The sequence below is a fragment of the Euprymna scolopes genome, chromosome 46 (assembly GCF_053919585.1).
Source record: "Euprymna scolopes isolate OS-2025 chromosome 46, ASM5391958v1, whole genome shotgun sequence".
NCBI classification, from domain to species: domain Eukaryota; kingdom Metazoa; phylum Mollusca; class Cephalopoda; order Sepiida; family Sepiolidae; genus Euprymna; species Euprymna scolopes.
In genome coordinates, this window is record NC_136527.1 from 163621160 (window position 1) to 163648486 (window position 27327).

The window sequence follows — 27327 nt, forward strand, 5'->3', positions numbered from 1 at the left end:
TCATGGAATCTACGTTTTGGTTTTGGTACAAATAAAGAGTGGGGACAATTTTTGTCAGTGGTTTCAGCTAGACGGGTGTTTTTCGTGAAAGATCGTCGAGGGGGGACCAGAGATTGAGGCTCAGACGAGCACTTGCCATGGAAGTAACGATAAAACAAAGAAAGGCTCTCAACGTCTCTCCTGTGGGAGATAGGTATCAGGGAAGAGAAAAGGGCATCCCCCACTAAGTCTATTTTGTACTCTGGCAAGGCAGACTAGAGTGTTTTTGAAGCTCCAGCCAACATGTGGCAACAGTACTCTATCCTTGGACGTAATTGGTTTTTATACAAATAGAGAATTGCACCAACTGTGAGATATCTTCTGGAGCGGTAAAAGGATGATTTATGTAACAATTTGGATGGTATTTTATAACATGTTATTCCTGGTTCTGGCATAAAATTTGGTTTCGTTATATTATATATATCTACCTGCTTTCTTGATTATTTCTTTATTCTCTACTCATTTTCGTCTAGCTGTGATGAGGAAACCAAACAGATGCCAAATATAAACCCTTTATTTTTTATATTTCATTTTAAGATTCTAACATTCATTGTATGCTCAATTATTTGAATATATCTGAAACTTGGTTCACCGGATATACTTGCCTGATTGTTATTGATTTTCGTTTATGGCTGCAATCTGTATTTTGCTACAGCTCGGTTCACCAGCGATTGCATCAAATTATGACTGAAGATTCGTTTTTATTAAATCAGTTGCTCGTATAAAAATCGGTATAAAGTTTATTTTTTAGAATCCATGTCGTTCTTGGATCATTTTTAGTCCTCATATTATGTTATCCTTTTCTGGTCAACTGTATTAAGGCCAAAGTCATTAAAAACTGTTACATCGATAATGAGTGCAGTCCTTTCGGACTTGTTCCATATTACTATATCTGGCTTGATGGCCTTGTCTTTTATGTATCTGCCTGCCTGTATGTCTTTGTCGTAGAACACTGTCACTTTTCCATTTGATGTTATTGGTTGTGGATCATGTTCTCAGATGTAGAACGACTAGTTGCATTCCAGTTCCAATGTAAGTATCTACATACTTTGTTGTGGCGAGCAATGAAAGCTAGAAACATTGCATCCAGACATTAGTTGGCTTGAGTTTTCAACAGCTGAGTGACAGAATCTGCATTGGTCGTTTTTTTTTTGTAGACCAGCCATTTTCTTAAATCCATTTGTGAGTAATCCTTGGTCTTATGCAGCTAAAATAAATCGTTCTTCATCAAAAAGAAATTTTTCACTTTTAAGCCATTGTAGTGAGGCTTCCTTGTCAATGTAGTTTTGGGTCAGTTCGCCCGTGAACCTGCATGCACTCTTATGTTGTTGCCATCCTACTAGTCTAGTCTTCAGTTCCCTTTTTGTATATTCCTTTCTCTTCTTTCGGGCGATTAAGATTGCAGTAATTTTGTTTTTTTTTTTGCTGATAAGATATTTTTTAAAAAGTCGCTTGAAGTATTCTCCCTGTACTTTTTCTCTCATCTTTCCATGTTCAAGTGTCTCATTATCCTCCACTCCCAGGTATTTATTGACAGCATCCTCTTCAAGGTCTTCAAGGGAGCCATTGTCACGATTAAGATTTTCTGATGCTGTCTTTCTTCCTTTCCTTATGGTGCACTTAGCACATTTGTCGAATCCAAACTCCATGCAGATGTCATCTGTATAATTTTTAACAATGCCTATCAGAGAGACAAGTTGTTTCTAGGATTCTGCATAGAGTTTCAAGTCGTCCATAAAGAGTAGATGGTTTACTCTTTTATTTTCTTCCTTCTTTCTGACCATGCTGAGATTGTATCCAGCATTGGATCGCTTAAGTAGCTTACTTAATGGATCCATTGTGAGGCAGAAAAGGAGCGGTGAGAGGCTGTCTCGCTGGAATATTCCTCGCTTGATCTTTGTTTGGGGTATTATCTTTCCTTCCGTGTGCTGTAATTTAATTGATGTGCACATTCTGGCCATTTAATTCTGATGGAATGGTTTAATATCTGTGTGCACATTATACAGCTCCAAACAGCGAAGTATCCAGGAATGAGGTATACTGTCAATGGCCTTTTTGTAATCAATCCAGGCCATTGACAGATTTCTTTGTCTTCTTCTGCAGTCTTTTAATATAGTTGTGTTTACAAGGAGTTCTTTTGTGCCTTGCTTTTTCCTCGTATACCCCATCTGCTCACTTTCAAGGTAATCACCAGCAATCAGATGGTCGTATGTTGTATCAGCAATTATCCCTGTTAGGAGCTTGTAGGTTGTTGTGAGGCAGCAGATTGGTCTAGCCCAGTGTGAGTTCTTATATGCATTACTAAGTGTGATTTTTGAGAAAAAAAAGATCCACACACTTCGCAAATATGAGGCTTTTCCCTAGTGTGAGTTCTCATATGTCTGACTAAGGCTGATTTTTGAGAAAAAGAAACTCCACACACTTTACAACTGTGTGGCTTTTCCCCAGTGTGAGTTCTCATATGTATGAGTAAATCTGATTTTTCAGAACAAGAATATCCACACACTTCGCAAGTATGTGGCTTTTCCCCAGTATGAGTTCTAACATGTCTGACTAAATTTGATTTTTTAGAAAAAGAAGATTTGCACACTTCGCAAGTATGTGGCTTTTCCCCAGTGTGAGCTATCTTATGGCTGACTAAGCTTGAGTTTCGAGAAAAAGAAGCTCCACATACTTCACAGGTATGTGGCTTTTCACCAGTGTGAGTTCTCATATGTATTACTAAGTGTGATTTTTGAGAAAAAGAAGATCCACACACTTCGCAAATATGTGGCTTTTCCCTAGTGTGAGTTCTCATATGTCTGACTAAGATTGGTTTTTGAGAAAAAGAAACTCCACACATGTCACAACTGTATGGCTTTTCCCCAGTATGAGTTCTCATATGTATGACTAAATCTGATTTTTCAGAACAAGAATATCCGCACACTTTGCAAGTATGTGGCTTTTCCCCAGTGTGTGTTCTCTCATGTCTCACTAAATTATATTTGTTAGAAAAAGAAGAATCACACACTAGACAAGTATGTGGCTTTTCCCCAGTGTGAGTTCTTATATGCATGACTAAGTGTGATTTTTTAGAAAAAGAAGCTCCACACACTTCACAAGTATGTGGCTTTACCCCAGCGTGAGTTCTCATATGTATGACTAAGTGTGATTTTTCAGGAGAAGAATATCCACATACTTCACATGTATGTGGTTTTTCTCCAGTGTGAGTACTCATATTTATGACGTAGCCGGATCTATGTGAAAAAAAAAACATATATACACTCCACCAGTATATGGTTTTCCTCACGGTGAGTTCTTATATGTATGACTAAGCTTGATTTTTCATAAAAAGAATATCCACACACTTCACAAGAATGTGGCTTTTCCCAGTATGAGTAACCTTCTGTTAGACTAAGACTGATTTACTTGAAAAAGAAGTTTACACACTTCACAGAGATGTGGTTTTCCTTCACCGTGAATTGTCATATGTTTCACTAAATTTTATTTTTCGGAACAAGAATATCCACACACCACACATAAATGGTGCTTTTCTCCAGTGTGAGTTCTCATATGTATTACTATGTATTTATTTTGTAGAACGAGAATATCCACACACCTCATGAGTATATGGCTTTTCAGGGGTGTGAATTCTCATATGTATTACTTACTGTGGTTTTTAAAAACTATATTCTACAAAAATATATTGCCTTACAGATGTGTTATTTTCACGACTCTTTCACAAAATTCATTAAAAAGTATTTTCCAGTATAATAAATCTTGCAGCATATGTCAGTGTACTCTTTCAAATGAAGTATTGTTTATAGGATGGTGTTGTGGAAAATTATACTCCATTAAAATAGAATAATAGCATCCAATCAGGAACATCTGCGAAATTAAATGAAATTCAATATTTTTAATATTTGTATTAAAATATTAGTATTATGTTTGTTTATTGTAACTAATATTATCGAATTAATTTCAATATCTAGATTAAGTTTTCTTGCATTCTTCAATCACATTGAATTGATACATGAATATGAAAAATAAAAACAATATTGAGAATATCTTCTTAATATGTGCTTGTTTATTGTACAATTAGACACTTGTTTAGTTGAAAAAACTACAGTGAATTCGATACATGTAACTTCTTATTTATTTATACTGTTTTTTATCTTATATATTTATCAATTCTTCAATCATTATATTTTTTATCTAATGTTTTGTTTGAGGAATTATATCCGTTGACCTCTAACACATACGAATATAACATTATTTGTAAATACAAACTTTTAACTAATATGAATTTTAATATTTCAGCTGTATTTAAATAACGGTAAGAAGAAATTTTTAGTTTACTGTTGTGGGGTAAAAATCACTTATTACTTGAGTAGTAAATGCAATCAACCAGTCCTAAGAAAAACATTGGTTTCAGAGACTAAAGGAAGACATTCCTTTCATACCACTTTAGTGGCTCCCGTTTTATTTATGATAAATACATATTATATTTTATACACTTTACACTACTTGTGGTTTATTTCATTTGTAACACCTAGCACGGATCTACAACATTTACTAATTATAATATACATAAGGAAATATTTTGAAAACATTACAAAGACTTCTTTAAAAAAGGTGGGTTTTCTCAACATTGCTATAAATCCGGACTTTCGAATTTTCTCCTTGTTTTATGCTTATATGACTATACTGAAATGCAGTAGTTTAAATGTCATGTGAAGAAACATCTCTCTATTCCCCTGTTTGTAATAGTCCAAAATCGTAGGCCATTACACCCAGGTTGTAATACACAATGGCAACTGATACCTAATTACGTTAGTAAGGTAGTAGTAAGGAAAACAATAGATTCAAAGAAAGCAGGTACTAAATTATGAGATATATGGACAGTGGAATGATTAACAACAGTAAATTAACAAGTCTACTCACATGGATGACACCTGGTATATGTATATGTGAGCATAAAGGTAAATAAATAGCGACTAAAAAGCATGGATTACATATTTCAAGAAGACAACTAGATTACAGGCGATTAGGCACATCAGTTTTAGAGATGGGACAGGGGCTGGAGCTTAGTTGAAAAGTGGGACCGATTAGATTAACAATTCTAAGAGGGAGAGACAAGTGGTAGATGCACCAGCCCAGGTGTGGCAACAATACTCCATACATGGATGAATCGTGGCTTTGTAAAGATGCAGGATACTCTCAGGCGTGAGTAGTCTTCTAGCTCGATAAAGGGAACCTACCTTCTTTGTAGCAGCCTTAGCAATATCCTCTATGTATTTGTTCCGGTTCATATTGCCCGCAAATGTAAGGCCGAGGAGTTTGAAGGTAGAATTCTTAGGTAAGGTGCTACTTGTCATAAATATAGGGAGTTGGCGAGGCGTCTTGTAATTGTTAAAAGAGAGCAGCTTAGTTTTACTAGCATTAAATGTTACCATCCATTTGCGGCCCCTATTCCACTATAGTCTGGAGGTAATTTTCTAACGATTCAGTCATTGTCTTAGATTTATGTAAATCTGTTTCTCCCTCATATTATAGAGCATAATATCATCAGTAAATATACCCATCTCGGACATATTATCAGGGAGGTTGTTTATGAATATCAGGAATAATAATGGTCCAAGGATCGACCCTGGGGCATTTTTGCATGCATTAATGCTATGCTACTTGACTGTACGTCCGTCTAAGAATTGTCTAAGAAGGATGTAATTGCAATTAGTATACGTCCAGTTATACCATGATTTAATTTTCATTAAAAGCTCTTTATAGCAGATTTTGTTAAAGGCCTTGGATATATCAAGGGCTACAGTTCTGGCTTTGCCCACCTTATCTGGTACATGGTAAATGAATTCAGAGATAACTGTTAAAATATCTGCAGTAAAACGATATTGCTTGAATCCATACTGTTTGTCAAAGAGAAGGTTTGCTTTTGCGAGGTAGTTAACTAGTGCTTGATTAATAAAGGTCTCAAATATTTTAGCGAAGAGAGGAGACTAATTGGGAGATAATTGAGAGGTCCGTTCTTTCACCACAACTATTGTATACTGATACCACAGAGGCCATCTTCCAGCTATTAGGGAAGCAAGATTCAGCAAGGCATTTATTGTAGAGCTTGGAAGTATGGGGGCTAGCTCAGCTGAACATTTCTTAATTAGTATAGCAGGGATGAGATTAGGCCCACGCGCCTATGAGGTGGCTAAGTTTTTTTTATCCTACTGCGAACATGAGAAGATTTTTCCATCATCTAATGTGGCTTTAGTCGACATAGGGAAATTTGGGAGGGACTTATTTGTTGGTTCTAAGGTGGAGTTGAAGCCAAATTGTCGGGCAAGCAGTTTCACCTTCTCCATTGCTGTGCATGCAACCTTCTGGTTGTTGCTCAGTAGAAGAATTACTAATTGCCCTTTATTCACTACACTATTATAAATTTTCCAGAAATCATTAGTTCCTATCTTTTGCAATTCAATGTATTCCCTGATTATTTCAGCTTTCTTTTGGCTCTTGCTATTTCACTCTTACAATGATTTCTAGCATCTATTAAGTTTTACCTGTCTGTATTTGACTTATGACGTACATCTGTATTTGACTTATGACGTACATTTGTATTTGACTTATGACATACATCTGTATTTGACTTATGATGAAATCTGTATTTGACTTTGTATTTGTATGACGTACATCTGTATTTGACTTATGACGTACATCTGTATTTGACTTATGACGTACATCTATATTTGAGTAATGACGTATTTGACTTATGACGTGGTGGAATGTATACTGTCTGTGCAATGGCAGTTGCATAATCGGCAGTGAACCATAGGGTTGAGTGGGTCTTGCTATAATACTTCTGGGTGGAAACATGTGCTTCGATGCCCACTTTGCACCATTCAATTGTCTCATTGGCACACTGTTCAGAAGAAAGAGAGAAAATATCGGTCCATTGGGCATCTCAGATTTGTTCTCTAATGGCTTCCCAGTCAGCCCTGTTGTAGTAGCTTGTTGTTTTGAGCAATGGTTCCTTACCTTGAGATTGGGATTTAAATGTGATCTCACCTAATTCCACTATGTAACTTTATGCAAAGGTTTGTTCAATAATATTTTATGGTATGTTTTTTTTTTTATTAAATTGTTACATGAAAATACAAAATGATATTTTATGGTATGTTTTGTTCATTAAATTGTTACATGAAAATACAGAATGATATTTAATGGAATGTTTTGTTTATTAAATTGTTACATGAAAATACAGAATGATATTTTCTGGTATGTTTTGTTTATTAAATTGTTACATGAAAATACAAAATGATATTTAATGGTATGTTTTGTTTATTAAATTGTTACATGAAAATAGAGAATGATATTTTATGGTATTTTTTGTTTATTAAATTGTCACATGAATATACAGAATAATATTTTATGGTATTTTTTGTTTATTAAATTGTTACATGAAAATACAGAATGATATTTAATGGTATGTTTTGTTTATTAAATTGTTACATGAAAATAGAGAATAATATTTTATGGTATTTTTTGTTTATTAAATTGTCAAATGGAAATACAGAAGGATATTTTATGGTATGTTTTGTTTATTAAATTGTTACATAAAAATACAGAATGATATTTTATGGTATGTTTTGTATATTAAATTGTTACATGAAAATACAGAATATTTTATGGTATTTTTTTAATTAACAAAACAATGAAAATACAGAGTGATATTTTATGGTATGTATTGTTTATTAAGTTGTCACAGGAAAATACAGAATGATATTTTATGGTGTGTTTTGTTTATTAAATTGTTACATGAAAATACAGAATGATATTTTATGGTATTTTTTTATTAAATTGTCACATGAAAATACAGAATGATATTTTATGGTATGTTTTGTTTATTAAATTGTTACATGAAAATACAGAATGATATTTTATGGTATGTTTTGTTTATTAAATTGTTACATGAAAATACAGAATGATATTTTATGGTATTTTTTGTTTATAAATTTTAACATGAAAATACAGAATGATATTTTATGGTATTTTTTTTATTAAATTTTTATATAAAAATACAGAATGATATTTAATGGTATGTTTTGTTTATTAAATTGTTACATGAAAATACAGAATGATATTTTATGGAATTTTTTGTTTATAAATTTTCACATGAACATACAGAATGATATTTTATGGTATGTTTCGTTTATTAAATTGTTACAGGAAAATACAGAATGATATTTTATGGTATATTTTGTTTATTAAATTGTTAAATAAAATACAGAATGATATTTTATAGGAATGTTTTGTTTATTAAATTGTCACATGACAATACAGAATGATATTTTATGGTATCTTTTTTATTAAATTGTTACATGAAAATACAGAATGATATGTTATGGTATGTTTTGTTTATTAAATTGTTACATGAATATACAAAATGATATTTAATGGTATGTTTTGTTTATTAAATTGTGTCATGAAAATAGAGAATGATATTTTATGGTATTTTTTGTTTATTAAATTGTCACATGAATATACAGAATGATATTTTATTGAATTTTTTGTTTATTAAATTGTTACATGAAAATACAGTATGATATTTAATGGTATGTTTTGTTTATTAAATTGTTACATGAAAATACAGAATAATATTTTATGGTATTTTTTGTTTATTAAATTGTCAAATGGAAATACAGAAGGATATTTTATGGTATGTTTTGTTTATTAAATTGTTACATAAAAATACAGAATGATATTTTATGGTATGTTTTGTTTATTAAATTGTTACATGAAAATACAGAATGATATTTTATGGTATTTTTTTTAATTAACAAAACAATGAAACGACAGAGTGATATTTTATGGTATGTTTTGTTTATTAAGTTGTCACAGGAAAATACAGAATGATATTTTATGGTATGTTTTGTTTATTAAATTGTTACATGAAAATACAGAATGATATTTTATGGTATTTTTTTATTAAATTGTCAAATGAAAATACAGAATGATATTTTATGGTATTTTTTGTTTAAATTGTTACATGAAAATACAGAATGATATTTTATGGTATGTTTTGTTTATTAAATTGTTACATGAAAATACAGAATGGTATTTAATGGTATTTTATGTTTATAAAATTGTCAAATGGAAATACAGAAGGATATTTTATGGTATTTTTTGTTTATTAAATTGTTACATAAAAATACACAATGATATTTTATGGTATGTTTTGTTTATTAAATTGTTACATAAAAATACACAATGATATTTTATGGTATGTTTTGTTTATTAAATTGTTACATGAAAATACAGAATGATATTTTATGGAATTTTTTTTAATAAACAAAACAATGAAAATACAGAGTTATATTTTATGGTATGTTTTGTTAATTAAATTTTAACAGGAAAATACAGAATGATATTTTATGTTATGTTTTTTTATTAAATTGTTACATGAAAATACAGAATGCTATGTTATGGTATGTTTTGTTTATTAAATTGTCACAAAAAAATACGGAATGATATTTTATGGTATTTTTTTATTAAATTGTTACATGAAAATACAGAATGATTTTTTATGGTATGTTTTGTTTACTAAATTGTCACATGAAAATACAGAATGATATTTTATGGTAATTTTTGTTTATTAAATTGTGACATGAAAATACAGAATGATATTTTATGGTATGTTTTGTTTACTACATTGTCACATGAAAATACAGAATGATATTTTATGGTAGTGTTTTTTTATTAAATTGTCACATGAAAATACAGAATGATATTTTATGGTAATTTTTGTTTATTAAATTGTTACATGAAAATACAGAATGATATTTTATGGTATGTTTTGTATATTTAATTGTTACATGAAAATACAGAATGATATTTTATGGTATGTTTTGTTTATTAAATTGTTACAAGAAAATACAGAATGATATTTTATGGTATGGTTTTTTATTAAATTGTTACCTGAAAATACAAAATGATATTTTATGTTATGTTTTGTTTATTAAATTGTTACATAAAAATACAGAATGATATTTTATGGTATGTTTTGTTAATTAAATTTTAACAGGAAAATACACAATGATATTTTATGGTATGTTTTGTTTATTAAATTGTTACATGAAAATACAGAATGATATTCTATGGTATGTTTTGTTTATTAAATTGTCACATAAAGATACGGAATGATATTTTATGGTATTTTTTTTTATTAAATTGTTACATGAGAATACAGAATGATTTTTAATGGTATGTTTTGTTTATTAAATTGTCACATGAAAATACAGAATGATATTTTATGGTAATTTTTGTTTATTAAATTGTGACATGAAAATACAGAATGATATTTTATGGTATGTTTTGTTTACTACATTGTCACATGAAACTACAGAATGATATTTTATGGTAGTGTTTTTTATTAAATTGTCACATGAAAATACAGAATGATATTTCATGGTATGTTTGGTTTATTAAATTGTTACATGAAAATACAGAATGATATTTTATGGTATGTATTGTTTATTAAATTGTTACATAAAAATACAGAATGATATTTTATGGTACGGTTTGTTTATTAAATTGTAACATAAACATACAAAATTATATTTTCTGGTATGTTTTGTTTATTAAATGTAACAATTTTATAAACAAAACAATGAAAATACAGAAGTATATTTTATGGTATGTTTTGTTTATTAAATTGTTACATGAAAATACAGAATGATATTTTATGGTATGTTTTGTATATTGAATTGTTACATGAAAATACAGAATGATATTTTATGGTATGTTTTGTTTATTAAATTGTTACATGAAAATACAGAATGCTATTTTATGATATGTTTTTTTTATTAAATTGTTACCTGAAAATACGAAATGATATTTTATGTTATGTTTTGTTTATTAAATTGTTACATGAAAATACAGAATGATATTTTATGGAAGGTTTTGTTTATTAAATTGTTACATGAAAATACAGAATGATATTTTATTGTATGTTTTCTTTATTAAATTGTTACATGAAAATGCAGAATGATATTTATGGTATGTTTCGTTTATTAAATTGTTACATGAAAATACAGAAAGATATTTTATTGTATGTTTTCTTTATTAAATTGTTACAGAAAAATACACAATGATAGTTTATGGTATGTTTTGTTTATTAAATTGTTACGGAAAAAATACAGTATGATATTTTATGGTATGTTTTGTTTATTAAATTGTTACATGAAAATACAGAATGATATTTAATGGTATTTTTTTTAATAAACCAAACAATGAAAATACAGAGTGATATTTTATGGTATGTTTTGTTTATTAAATTGTTACAGGAAAATACAGAATGATATTTTATGTTATGTTTTGTTTATTAAATTGTCACATGAAAATACAGAATGATATTCTATGGTATGTTTTGTTTACTAAATTGTTACATGAAAATACAGAATGATATTTTATGGTATGTTTTGTTTATTAAATTGTTACATGAAAATACAGAATGGTATTTAATGGTATTTTATGTTTATAAAATTGTCAAATGGAAATACAGAAGGATATTTTATGGTATTTTTTGTTTATTAAATTGTTACATAAAAATACACAATGATATTTTATGGTATGTTTTGTTTATTAAATTGTTACATAAAAATACACAATGATATTTTATGGTATGTTTTGTTTATTAAATTGTTACATGAAAATACAGAATGATATTTTATGGAATTTTTTTTAATAAACAAAACAATGAAAATACAGAGTTATATTTTATGGTATGTTTTGTTAATTAAATTTTAACAGGAAAATACAGAATGATATTTTATGTTATGTTTGTTTATTAAATTGTTACATGAAAATACAGAATGCTATGTTATGGTATGTTTTGTTTATTAAATTGTCACAAAAAAATACGGAATGATATTTTATGGTATTTTTTTATTAAATTGTTACATGAAAATACAGAATGATTTTTTATGGTATGTTTTGTTTACTAAATTGTCACATGAAAATACAGAATGATATTTTATGGTAATTTTTGTTTATTAAATTGTGACATGAAAATACAGAATGATATTTTATGGTATGTTTTGTTTACTACATTGTCACATGAAAATACAGAATGATATTTTATGGTAGTGTTTTTTTATTAAATTGTCACATGAAAATACAGAATGATATTTTATGGTAATTTTTGTTTATTAAATTGTTACATGAAAATACAGAATGATATTTTATGGTATGTTTTGTATATTTAATTGTTACATGAAAATACAGAATGATATTTTATGGTATGTTTTGTTTATTAAATTGTTACAAGAAAATACAGAATGATATTTTATGGTATGGTTTTTTATTAAATTGTTACCTGAAAATACAAAATGATATTTTATGTTATGTTTTGTTTATTAAATTGTTACATAAAAATACAGAATGATATTTTATGGTATGTTTTGTTAATTAAATTTTAACAGGAAAATACACAATGATATTTTATGGTATGTTTTGTTTATTAAATTGTTACATGAAAATACAGAATGATATTCTATGGTATGTTTTGTTTATTAAATTGTCACATAAAGATACGGAATGATATTTTATGGTATTTTTTTTTATTAAATTGTTACATGAGAATACAGAATGATTTTTAATGGTATGTTTTGTTTATTAAATTGTCACATGAAAATACAGAATGATATTTTATGGTAATTTTTGTTTATTAAATTGTGACATGAAAATACAGAATGATATTTTATGGTATGTTTTGTTTACTACATTGTCACATGAAACTACAGAATGATATTTTATGGTAGTGTTTTTTATTAAATTGTCACATGAAAATACAGAATGATATTTCATGGTATGTTTGGTTTATTAAATTGTTACATGAAAATACAGAATGATATTTTATGGTATGTATTGTTTATTAAATTGTTACATAAAAATACAGAATGATATTTTATGGTACGGTTTGTTTATTAAATTGTAACATAAACATACAAAATTATATTTTCTGGTATGTTTTGTTTATTAAATGTAACAATTTTATAAACAAAACAATGAAAATACAGAAGTATATTTTATGGTATGTTTTGTTTATTAAATTGTTACATGAAAATACAGAATGATATTTTATGGTATGTTTTGTATATTGAATTGTTACATGAAAATACAGAATGATATTTTATGGTATGTTTTGTTTATTAAATTGTTACATGAAAATACAGAATGCTATTTTATGATATGTTTTTTTTATTAAATTGTTACCTGAAAATACGAAATGATATTTTATGTTATGTTTTGTTTATTAAATTGTTACATGAAAATACAGAATGATATTTTATGGAAGGTTTTGTTTATTAAATTGTTACATGAAAATACAGAATGATATTTTATTGTATGTTTTCTTTATTAAATTGTTACATGAAAATGCAGAATGATATTTATGGTATGTTTCGTTTATTAAATTGTTACATGAAAATACAGAAAGATATTTTATTGTATGTTTTCTTTATTAAATTGTTACAGAAAAATACACAATGATAGTTTATGGTATGTTTTGTTTATTAAATTGTTACGGAAAAAATACAGTATGATATTTTATGGTATGTTTTGTTTATTAAATTGTTACATGAAAATACAGAATGATATTTAATGGTATTTTTTTTAATAAACCAAACAATGAAAATACAGAGTGATATTTTATGGTATGTTTTGTTTATTAAATTGTTACAGGAAAATACAGAATGATATTTTATGTTATGTTTTGTTTATTAAATTGTCACATGAAAATACAGAATGATATTCTATGGTATGTTTTGTTTACTAAATTGTTACATGAAAATACAGAACGATATTTTATTGTATGTTTTGTTTATTAGATTGTTACATGAAAAAACAGAATGATATTTAATGGTATTTTTTGTTTACAAATTTTTACATGAAAATACAGAATGATATTTCATGGTATGTTTTGGTTTATTTAATTGATATATGAAAATACGGAATGATATTTTATATTATTTTTTTTAATAAACAAAACAATGAAAATACAGAGTGATATTTTATGGCATGTTTTGTTTATTAAATTTTAACAGGAAAATACAGAATAATATGTTATGTTATGGTTTGTTTATTAAATTGTCACATGAAAATACAGAATGATATTTTATTGTAAGTTTTGGTTATTAAATTGTCACATGAAAATACAGAATGATATTTTATGGTATGTTTTGTTTATTAAATTGTTACATGAAAATACAGAATGATATTTTATGGTATGTTTTGTTTATTAAATTGTTACATGAAAATACAGAATGATATTTTATGGTATGTTTTGTATATTGAATTGTTACATGAAAATACAGAATGATATTTTATGGTATGTTTTGTTTATTAAATTGTTACATGAAAATACAGAATGCTATTTTATGATATGTTTTGTTTATTAAATTGTTACAAGAAAATACAGAATGATATTTTATGGTATGTTTTTTTTATTAAATTGTTACCTGAAAATACGAAATGATATTTTATGTTATGTTTTGTTTATTAAATTGTTACATAAAAATACAGTATGATATTTTTTGGTAGGTTTTGTTTATTAAATTGTTACATGAAAATGCAGAATGATATGTTATGGTATGTTTTGTTTATTAAATTGTTACATGAAAATACAGATTGATATTTTATGGTATTTTTTGTTAGTTAAATTGTTACAGAAAAATACACAATGATAGTTTATGGTATGTTTTGTTTATTAAATTGTTACGGAAAAAATACAGTATGATATTTTATGGTATGTTTTGTTTATTAAATTGTTACATGAAAATACAGAATGATATTTAATGGTATTTTTTTTAATAAACAAAACAATGAAAATACAGAGTGATATTTTATGGTATGTTTTGTTTATTAAATTGTTACAGGAAAATACAGAATGATATTTTATATTATGTTTTGTTTATTAAATTGTTACATGAAAATACAAAATGATATTTAATGGTATGTTTGGTTTATTAAATTGTTACATGAAAATACAGAATGTTATTTTAAGGTATTTTTTGTGTATTGAATTTTCACATGACAATACAGAATGATATTTTATAGTATGTTTTGTTTATTACATTGTAACATGAAAATACAGAATGATATTTTATGGTATGTTTTGTTTATTAAATTGTTACATGAAAATACACAATGATATTTAATGGTATGTTTTTTTATTTAATTGTTACATGAAAATACAGAATGATATTTTATGGTATTTTTTGTTTATAAATTTTCACATGAAAATACAGAATGATATTTTATGGTATTTTTTGTTTAAATTGTTACATGAAAATACAGAATGATATTTTATGGTATGTTTTGTATATTGAATTGTTATATGAAAATACAGAATGATATTTTATGGTATGTTTTGTTTATTAAATTGTTACATGAAAATACAGAATGATATTTTATGGTATGTTTTGTTTATTAAATTGTTACATGAAAATACAGAATGATATTTAATGGTATGTTTTGTTTATTAAATTGTTACATGAAAATACAGAATGATATTTAATGGTATTTTTTTAATAAACAAAACAATGAAAATACAGAATGATATTTTATTGTATGTTTTGTTTATTAAATTGTAACATGAAAATACAGAATGATATTTTATGGTATGTTTGTTTATTAAATTGTTACATGAAAATACAGAATGCTATGTTATGGTATGTTTTGTTTATTAAATTGTCACATAAAAATACGGAATGATATTTTATGGTATTTTTTTATTAAATTGTTACATGAAAATACAGAATGATTTTTTATGGTATGTTTTGTTTACTAAATTGTCACATGAAAATACAGAATGATATTTTATGGTAATTTTTGTTTATTAAATTGTGACATGAAAATACAGAATGATATTTTATGGTATGTTTTGTTTACTACATTGTCACATGAAAATACAGAATGATATTTTATGGTAGTGTTTTTTTATTAAATTGTCACATGAAAATACAGAATGATATTTTATGGTAATTTTTGTTTATTAAATTGTTACATGAAAATACAGAATGATATTTTATGGTATGTTTTGTATATTTAATTGTTACATGAAAATACAGAATGATATTTTATGGTATGTTTTGTTTATTAAATTGTTACAAGAAAATACAGAATGATATTTTATGGTATGGTTTTTTATTAAATTGTTACCTGAAAATACAAAATGATATTTTATGTTATGTTTTGTTTATTAAATTGTTACATAAAAATACAGAATGATATTTTATGGTATGTTTTGTTAATTAAATTTTAACAGGAAAATACACAATGATATTTTATGGTATGTTTTGTTTATTAAATTGTTACATGAAAATACAGAATGATATTCTATGGTATGTTTTGTTTATTAAATTGTCACATAAAGATACGGAATGATATTTTATGGTATTTTTTTTATTAAATTGTTACATGAAAAATCAGAATGATTTTTAATGGTATGTTTTGTTTATTAAATTGTCACATGAAAATACAGAATGATATTTTATGGTAATTTTTGTTTATTAAATTGTGACATGAAAATACAGAATGATATTTTATGGTATGTTTTGTTTACTACATTGTCACATGAAAATACAGAATGATATTTTATGGTAGTGTTTTTTATTAAATTGTCACATGAAAATACAGAATGATATTTCATGGTATGTTTGGTTTATTAAATTGTTACATGAAAATACAGAATGATATTTTATGGTATGTATTGTTTATTAAATTGTTACATAAAAATACAGAATGATATTTTATGGTACGGTTTGTTTATTAAATTGTAACATGAACATACAAAATTATATTTTCTGGTATGTTTTGTTTATTAAATGTAACAATTTTATAAACAAAACAATGAAAATACAGAAGTATATTTTATGGTATGTTTTGTTTATTAAATTGTTACATGAAAATACAGAATGATATTTTATGGTATGTTTTGTATATTGAATTGTTACATGAAAATACACAATGATATTTAATGGTATGTTTTGTTTATTAAATTGTTACATGAAAATACAGAATGCTATTTTATGATATGTTTTTTTTATTAAATTGTTACCTGAAAATACGAAATGATATTTTATGTTATGTTTTGTTTATTAAATTGTTACATGAAAATACAGAATGATATTTTATGGAAGGTTTTGTTTATTAAATTGTTACATGAAAATACAGAATGATATTTTATTGTATGTTTTCTTTATTAAATTGTTACATGAAAATGCAGAATGATATTTATGGTATGTTTCGTTTATTAAATTGTTACATGAAAATACAGAAAGATATTTTATTGTATGTTTTCTTTATTAAATTGTTACAGAAAAATACACAATGATAGTTTATGGTATGTTTTGTTTATTAAATTGTTACGGAAAAAATACAGTATGATATTTTATGGTATGTTTTTTTTATTAAATTGTTACATGAAAATACAGAATGATATTTAATGGTATTTTTTTTAATAAACCAAACAATGAAAATACAGAGTGATATTTTATGGTATGTTTTGTTTATTAAATTGTTACAGGAAAATACAGAATGATATTCTATGTTATGTTTTGTTTATTAAATTGTCACATGAAAATACAGAATGATATTTTTTGGTATGTTTTGTTTACTAAATTGTTACATGAAAATACAGAATGATATTTTATTGTATGTTTTGTTTATTAGATTGTTACATGAAAAAACAGAATGATATTTAATGGTATTTTTTGTTTACAAATTTTTACATGAAAATACAGAATGATATTTCATGGTATGTTTTGGTTTATTAAATTGTTATATGAAAATACGGAATGATATTTTATATTATTTTTTTTAATAAACAAAACAATGAAAATACAGAGTGATATTTTATGGCATGTTTTGTTTATTAAATTTTAACAGGAAAATACAGAATAATATGTTATGTTATGGTTTGTTTATTAAATTGTCACATGAAAATACAGAATGATATTTTATTGTAAGTTTTGGTTATTAAATTGTCACATGAAAATACAGAATGATATTTTATGGTATGTTTTGTTTATTAAATTGTTACATGAAAATACAGAATGATATTTTATGGTATGTTTTGTTTATTAAATTGTGACATGAAAATACAGAATGATATTTTATGGTATGTTTTGTATATTGAATTGTTACATGAAAATACAGAATGATATTTTATTGTATGTTTTGTTTATTAAATTGTTACATGAAAATACAGAATGCTATTTTATGATATGTTTCGTTTATTAAATTGTTACAAGAAAATACAGAATGATATTTTATGGTATGTTTTTTTTATTAAATTGTTACCTGAAAATACGAAATGATATTTTATGTTATGTTTTGTTTATTAAATTGTTACATAAAAATACAGAATGATATTTTTTGGTAGGTTTTGTTTATTAAATTGTTACATGAAAATGCAGAATGATATGTTATGGTATGTTTTGTTTATTAAATTGTTACATGAAAATACAGATTGATATTTTATGGTATTTTTTGTTAGTTAAATTGTTACAGAAAAATACACAATGATATTTTATTGTATGTTTTGTTTATTAAATTGTTACGGAAAAAATACAGTATGATATTTTATGGTATGTTTTGTTTATTAAATTGTTACATGAAAATACAGAATGATATTTAATCGTATTTTTTTTAATAAACAAAACAATGAAAATACAGAGTGATATTTTATGGTATGTTTTGTTTATTAAATTGTTACAGGAAAATACAGAATGATATTTTATATTATGTTTTGTTTATTAAATTGTTACATGAAAATACAAAATGATATTTAATGGTATGTTTGGTTTATTAAATTGTTACATGAAAATACAGAATGTTATTTTAAGGTATTTTTTGTGTATTGAATTTTCACATGAAAATACAGAATGATATTTTATAGTATGTTTTGTTTATTACATTGTAACATGAAAATACAGAATGATATTTTATGGTATGTTTTGTTTATTAAATTGTTACATGAAAATACACAATGATATTTAATGGTATGTTTTTTTATTTAATTGTTACATGAAAATACAGAATGATATTTTATGGTATTTTTTGTTTATAAATTTTCACATGAAAATACAGAATGATATTTTATGGTATTTTTTGTTTAAATTGTTACATGAAAATACAGAATGATATTTAATGGTATGTTTTGTTTAGGAAATTGTTACATGAAAATACAGAATGGGATTTTATGGTATGTTTTGTTTATTAAATTGTTACATGAAAATACAGAATGATATTTTATGGTATGTTTTGTATATTGAATTGTTATATGAAAATACAGAATGATATTTTATGGTATGTTTTGTTTATTAAATTGTTACATGAAAATACAGAATGCTATTTTATGATATGTTTTGTTTATTAAATTGTTACAAGAAAATACAGAATGATATTTTATGCTATGTTTTTTTTTATTAAATTGTTACCTGAAAATACAAAATGATATTTTATGTTATGTTTTGTTTATTAAATTTTAACAGGAAAATACAGAATGATATTTTATGTTATGGTTTGTTTATTAAATTGTTACATGAAAATACAGAATGATATTTTATTGTATGTTTTGTTTATTAAATTGTAACATGAAAATACAGAATGATATTTTATGGTATGTTTTGTTTATTAAATTGTTACATGAAAATACACAATGATATTTAATGGTATGTTTTGTTTATTAAATTGTTACATGAAAATACAGAATGATATTTAATGGTATTTTTTTAATAAACAAAACAATGAAAATACAGAATGATATTTTATTGTATGTTTTGTTTATTAAATTGTAACATGAAAATACAGAATGATATTTTATGGTATGTTTTGTTTATTAAATTGTTACATGAAAATACACAATGATATTTAATGGTATGTTTTGTTTATTAAATTGTTACATGAAAATACAGAATGATATTTTATGGTATTTTTTGTTTATAAATTTTCACATGAAAATACAGAATGATATTTTATGGTATTTTTTGTTTAAATTGTTACATGAAAATACAGAATGATATTTAATGGTATGTATTGTTTAGGAAATTGTTACATGAAAATACAGAATGATATTTTATGGTATGTTTTGTTTATTAAATTGTTACATGACAATACAGAATGATATTTTATGGTATGTTTTGTTTATTAAATTGTTACATAAAAATACACAATGATATTTTTTGGTATGTTTTGTTTATTAAATTGTTACATAAAAATACATAATGATAGTTTATGGTATGTTTTGTTTATTAAATTGTTACATGAAAATACAGAATGATATTTTATGGAATTTTTTTTAAGAAACCAAACAATGAAAATACAGAGTTATATTTTATGGTATGTTTTGTTAATTAAATTTTAACAGGAAAATACAGAATGATATTTTATGTTATGTTTTGTTTAAAAAATTGTTACATGAAAATACAGAATGATATTTTATGGTATGTTTTGTTTATTAAATTGTCACATGAAAATACGGAATGATATTTTATGGTATGTTTTTTATTAAATTGTTACATGAAAATACAGAATGATATTTCATGGTATGTTTTGTTTACTAAATTGTCACATGAAAATACAAAATGATATTTTATGGTAATTTTTGTTTATTAAATTGTGACATGAAAATACAGAATGATATTTTATGGTATGTTTTGTTTACTAAATTGTAACATGAAAATACAGAATGATATTTTATGGAAGTGTTTTTTATTAAATTGTCACATGAAAATACAGAATGATATTTTATGGTATGTTTTGTTTATGAAATTGTTACATGAAAATACAGAATGATATTTTATGGTATGTTTTGTTTATTAAATTGTTACATAAAAATACAGAATGATAATTTATGGTACGGTTTGTTTATTAAATTGTTACATGAAAATACAAAATGATATTGCACGGTATGTTTTGTTTATTAAATGTAACTATTTTATAAACAAAATAATGAAAATACAGAATGATATTTTATTGCATGTTTTGTTTATTAAATTGTTACATGAAAATACAGAATGATATTTTATGGTATGTTTGGTATATTAAATTGTTACATGAAAATACAGAATGATATTTTATGGTATGTTTTTTGTTGTTAAAATGTTACAAGAAAATACAGAATGATATTTTATGGTATGTTTTGTTTATTAAATTGTTACCTGAACATACAAAATGATATTTTATGTTATGTTTTGTTTATTAAAGTGTTACATAAAAATACAGAATTATATTTTATGGTTGGTTTTGTTTATTAAATTGTTACATAAAAATGCAGAATGATATTTTATGGTATGTTTTGTATATTAAATTGTTACATGAAAATACACAATGATAGTTTATGGTATGTTTTGATTATTAAATTGTTACATAAAAATACAGAATGATATTGTATGGTATGTTTTGTTTATTAAATTGTTACATCAAATACAGAATGATATTTTATGGTATTTTTTTAATAAACAAAACAATGAAAATACAGAGTGATATTTTATGGTATGTTTTGTTTATTAAATTGTTACAGGAAAATACAGAATGATATTTTATGTTATGTTTTGTTTATCAAATTGTCACATGAAAATACAGAATGATATTTTATGGAATTTTTTGTTTATTAAATTTTTACATGAAAATACAGAATGATATTTTATTGTATGTTTTGTTTATTAAATTGTGACAATCAAATACAGAATGCTATTTTATGGTATGTTTTGTTTACTAAATTGTCAAATGAAAATACAGAATGATATTTTATGGTAGTTTTTTTTATTAAATTGTCACATGAAAATACAGAATGATATTTTATGGTATGTTTAGTTTATTACATTGTTACATGAAAATACAGAATGATATTTTATGGTATTTTTGTTAATAAATTTTCACATGAAAATACAGAATGATATTTTATTGTATTTTTTGTTTATTAAATTGTTACATAAAAATACAGCATGATATTTAATGGTATGTTTTGTTTATTAAATTGTTACATAAAAATACAGAATGATATTTTATGGTATTTTTTGTTTATTAAATTGTCAAATGGAAATACAGAAGGATATTTTTTGATATTTTTTTATTAAATTGTTACATAAAAATACACAATGATATTTTATGGTATTTTTTTTTATTAAATTGTTACATCAAATACAGAATGATATTTTATGGTATGTTTTGTTTATTAAATTGTTACATGAAAATACAGAATGATATTTAATGGTATTTTTTTAATAAACAAAACAATGAAAATACAGAATGATATTTTATGGTATGTTTTGTTTATTAAATTGTTACAGGAAAATACAGAATGATAGTTTATGTTATGTTTTGTTTATTAAATTGTCACATGAAAATATAGAATGATATTTTATGGTATGTTTGGTTTATTAAATTGTTACATGAAAATACAGAATGATATTTCATGGTATGTTTTGTTTATTAAATTGTAACAGGAAAATACAGAATGCTATTTTAGTGTATGTTTTGTTTACTAAATTGTCACATGAAAATACAGAATTATATTGTATGGTAGTTTTTTATATTAAATTTTCACATAAAAATACAGAATGATATTTTATGGTATGTTTTGTTTATTACATTGTTGCATGAAAATACAGAATGATATTTTATGGTATGTTTTGTTTATTAATTTTTACATGAAAATACAGAATGATATTTTATGGTATTTTTTGTTTATTAAATTGTTACATAAAAATACAGAATGATATTTAATGGTATGTTTTGTTTATTAAATTGTTACATGAAAATACAGAATGATATTTTATGGTATTTTTTGTTTAATAAATTGTCAAATGGAAATACAGAAGGATATTTGATTGTATTTTTTTTATTAGATTGTTACATAAAAATACAGAATGATATTTTATGGTATTTTTTGTTTATTAAATTGTTACATACAAATACAGAATGATATTTTATGGTATGTTTTGTTTATTAAATTGTTACATGAAAATACGGAATGATATTTTGTATTTTTTTTTAATAAATAAAACAATGAAAATACAGAGTGATATTTTATTGCATGTTTTGTTTATTAAATTTTAACAGGAAAATACAGAATGATATTTTATGTTATGTTTTGTTTATTAAATTGTTACATGAAAATACAGAATGATATTTTATGGTATGTTTTGTTTATTAAATTGTCACATGAAAATACAGAATGATATTTTATGGTATTTTTTTTATTAAATTGTTACATGAAAATACAGAATGATATTTTATGGTATGTTTTGTTTACTAAATTGTCACATGAAAATACAGAATGATATTTTGTGGTATTTTTTTTATTAAATTTTTACATAAAAATACAGAATGATATTTAATGGTATGTTTTGTTTATTAAATTGTTACATGAAAATACAGAATGATATTTTATGGTATGTTTTGTTTATTAAATTGTTACATGAAAATACAGAATGATATTTTATAACATTTTTTGTTTATTAAATTGTCACATGAAAATACAGAATGATATTTAATGGTATGTTTTGTTTATTAAATTGTTACATAAAAATACAGAATGATATTTAATGGTATGTTTTGTTTATTAAATGGTTACATGAAAATATACAATGATATTTTATGGTATTTTTTATTTAGTAAATTGTCACATGAAAATACAGAAGTATATTTTATGGTATGTTTTGTTTATTAAATTGTTACATGAAAATACAGAATGATATTTTATGGTATGTTTTGTTTATTAAATTGTCACATGAAAATACAGAATGATATTTTATGGTATTTTTTTTATTAAATTTTTACATAAAAATACAGAATGATATTTAATGGTATGTTTTGTTTATTAAATTGTTACATGAAAATGCAGAATGATATTTAATGGTATGTTTTGTTTATTAAATGGTTACATTAAAATACAGAATGATATTTAATGGTATGTTTTGTTTATTAAATTGTTACATGAAAATATAGAATGATATTTTATGGTATTTTTTGTTTAGTAAATTGTCACATGAAAATACAGGAGTATATTTAATGGTATTTTTTATTAAATTGTTACATAAAAATACAGAATGATATTTTACGGTACGTTTTGTTTATTAAATTGTTACATGAAAATACAGAATGATATTTTATGGTATTTTTTTAATTAAATTGTTACATGAAAATACAGAATGATATTTTATGGTATATTTTGTTTATTAAATTGTTACATGAAAATACAGAATGATATTTTATGGTATTTTTTTTTTTTATTAAATTGTTACATGAAAATACAGAATGATATTTTATGGTATTTTTTGTTTATTAAATTGTTTCATGAAAATACAGAATGATAGTTTATGTATTTTTTTGTTATTAAATTGTTACATGAAAATACAGAAGTATATTTTATGGTATGTTTTGTTTATTAAATTACTACTTTAAAATACAGAATGATATTTTATGGTATTTTTTTTTAATGAAATTGTTACATGAAAATACAGAATGATATTTTATGGTATTTTTTGTTTATTAAATTGTGTCATGAAAATACAGAATGATATGTTATGTATTTTGTTTTATTAAATTGTTACATGAAAATACAGAATGATATTTTATGGTATGTTTTGTTTATTAAATTGTTACATGAAAATACAGAACGATATTTTATGGTAAGTTTTGTTTATTAAATTGTTACATGAAAATACAGATTAAAAAAAATTTACAGTAAGATAAACTTAAGAAAATAAAAGTCAAATGAAACAAACTGAACAAAGCAAAAGTCAATTCTCCTCTGCCAAAAAAATGTGAATCTTCGAACAATTACATGTCTTGTTCATCGTTTACTGGCCATAAAATGGGTGCTCATTTTACTATAAATTTATATAGCAAAGTGGTATCTTACTATAAAATCTTAAATAATGATTATATTTTAAAAATTCGGTACTCATGCAGAGAGTGATCGGTACTGAAATAATAACGTTATTTTATGTCTAACAATTCAACCATATTTGAAAATTAAGTTATTGTGTTTATGATAAACATTATTATTTTCTAAGAAATCACATAAATTTTACTAAAAATAAACAAATTTCTGATTTAAAAAAAAATCTTAATGTCAAATTGAATAATATTTTCTTCGGAGATTTTTATTGATTGGAGATTCATACTTTTTTTTATTCACGTTTATTAAAAGCAGAATCCATAGTTTTATTGGATTGAAATAAAAAAAAAAAAAAAAAACTTATTTTAATGTTTAACATTATTTTAAAAGTTATTGGATTCATTTTTGGAAATTGTAAGCAAAAAAAAGAAGAAAAAAAGAAAAATAACTTACCTTACATTCCAGAAATTCGTTTTTTTTTCCTTTTGTGTTCAAAACAGAAAATTTGTTTTGTTTGTTAAGATTTCTTTAGTAAATTGATACAACTTTTGTTTTGTGTGTCCAATTCATTAAGAAATAAAATATATGAAAATATAAAAGAATCAAAATTAAAAGATAAAAAACACGATTTAAACGTGAAATTATTTAAAGAAACAAATCAACTGCTAAAGAACAAAGAACTTAAGGTCATCGTAATAACACGGTGTCATCATTATTTTGTTCCTCGTGTAAAAATGTCTGTTAATTAGTTAAATGTTCGAAATGTTTTGCTATAAAATGTTTTACAATCAAGTTTAGATTAAAACTTGTCAATATTTCATGCTTGTTGTGATTTCTTTATTAAATTTCTCTTTTTATTTGCATAGGCATCACCACTTATCAAAGCCATGAGGCCACTCGAGGATAGGGGTTAAAGAGTGTACAGTAGAAATTGGACAATATAGTAATAATCGTTAATAATTGAAATTCGGTAAATTTGTTAACTTATATGGAACAGTTCATCAAAAACTTGTTTATGTTAGACTTGAAGACAACCATATTATAGACAGCTGGAAAGTAGGAAAACGGAAGACAATTCTACAGGCGTGCAGTTCTAAGAAAGAAGCTTTGTTCATGGAATCTACGTTTAGGTTTAGGCACAGATAAAGAATGAGGGAAATTAGTGATAGTGTTTTCTGCTAGACGGGTGTTTCTTGTAAAGGTCTGGCAAGGGGGACCATAGATTGGAGCTCAGCCGAGCACTTGCCATGAAAATGACGTTAAAGCAGAGCAAAACTCGCAACATCTCTTCTATGAGAAAGAGTGTGCAGAGAAGAGAAATGAACATCCCCCACAAGGCTACGAAGTCTATTTTGAAGTCTATCAATGCAAGATAAGTCCTTTCTAACAGTTCCTGCCCAGATATGGCAACAGTACTCCACCTTAGACGTATCTGGCTTTTATATAGATAGAGAATTGCATCAGCAGTGAGATATCTACTAGATCGATAGAAGGATCCGACCATTTTTCCAGCTGCCTTGGCAACGGATTTAATGTATGCATTCCATTTAAGATCAGGAGTAAAGGTCAAGCCCAGAAGCTTGTTTAAACATGAAACCTCTCCAAGACGAGAGCCATTTATTTCAATTGATGCCAGATGGGGATCAGAACGTTGATGATGTAAAGATAAAAGCTTTGTTTTAGATGCATTAAAAGTAACCAGCCACCTTTTTCCCCATTGTACCACTTGCTCAAGATCAGAGGAGAGAGAATCAGAGAACTTGGTCGTTTACTGTTTTAGATGTGCTAACATAGATAGTAGTGTCATCAGCATAAATATCTACGAATGATGTAAGGATATGATTTGGAAAATCACTAATACAGATCAGGAAAAGAGTTGGGCCCAGGATGGACCCCTGAGGGACTTCAGCATAATACTGAGAGCTTCTGATTTCTGACCATCAACCACTACTCTTATGAACCTTTCAGAGAGAAACGATTTAATAATTGAGAAGAAAGTTCCAGCTATACCGTAGCAGGAGATCTTATGGAGTAAACCTTTATGCCATAGTCTATCAAAGGCCTTTGATACGTCAAGAGCAATTGCCCGAGAAAGGTTGCCTCCGTCGAGAGATTCGCTAATTACTATAAGCACATCGTCTGTAGATCTAGCAGAACGGAAATCATATTGTGTGTCACTAAGAAGGTTATTTTTGCTTGAGATAGTTGATTACTTCTCTATTTAACACAGATTTCAGTAACTTACTCATGACGCACAGGAGACTTATTGGCCTGTACTCTGAGGGAGACGAGCGATCACCTGGATTCTTAAATACGGTGCATACTGATGAGATTTTACAAGGTGACGGGAGGCAATTCTCCTTAAGACAATGTTTAAACAGTTTTGTAAGTATGGG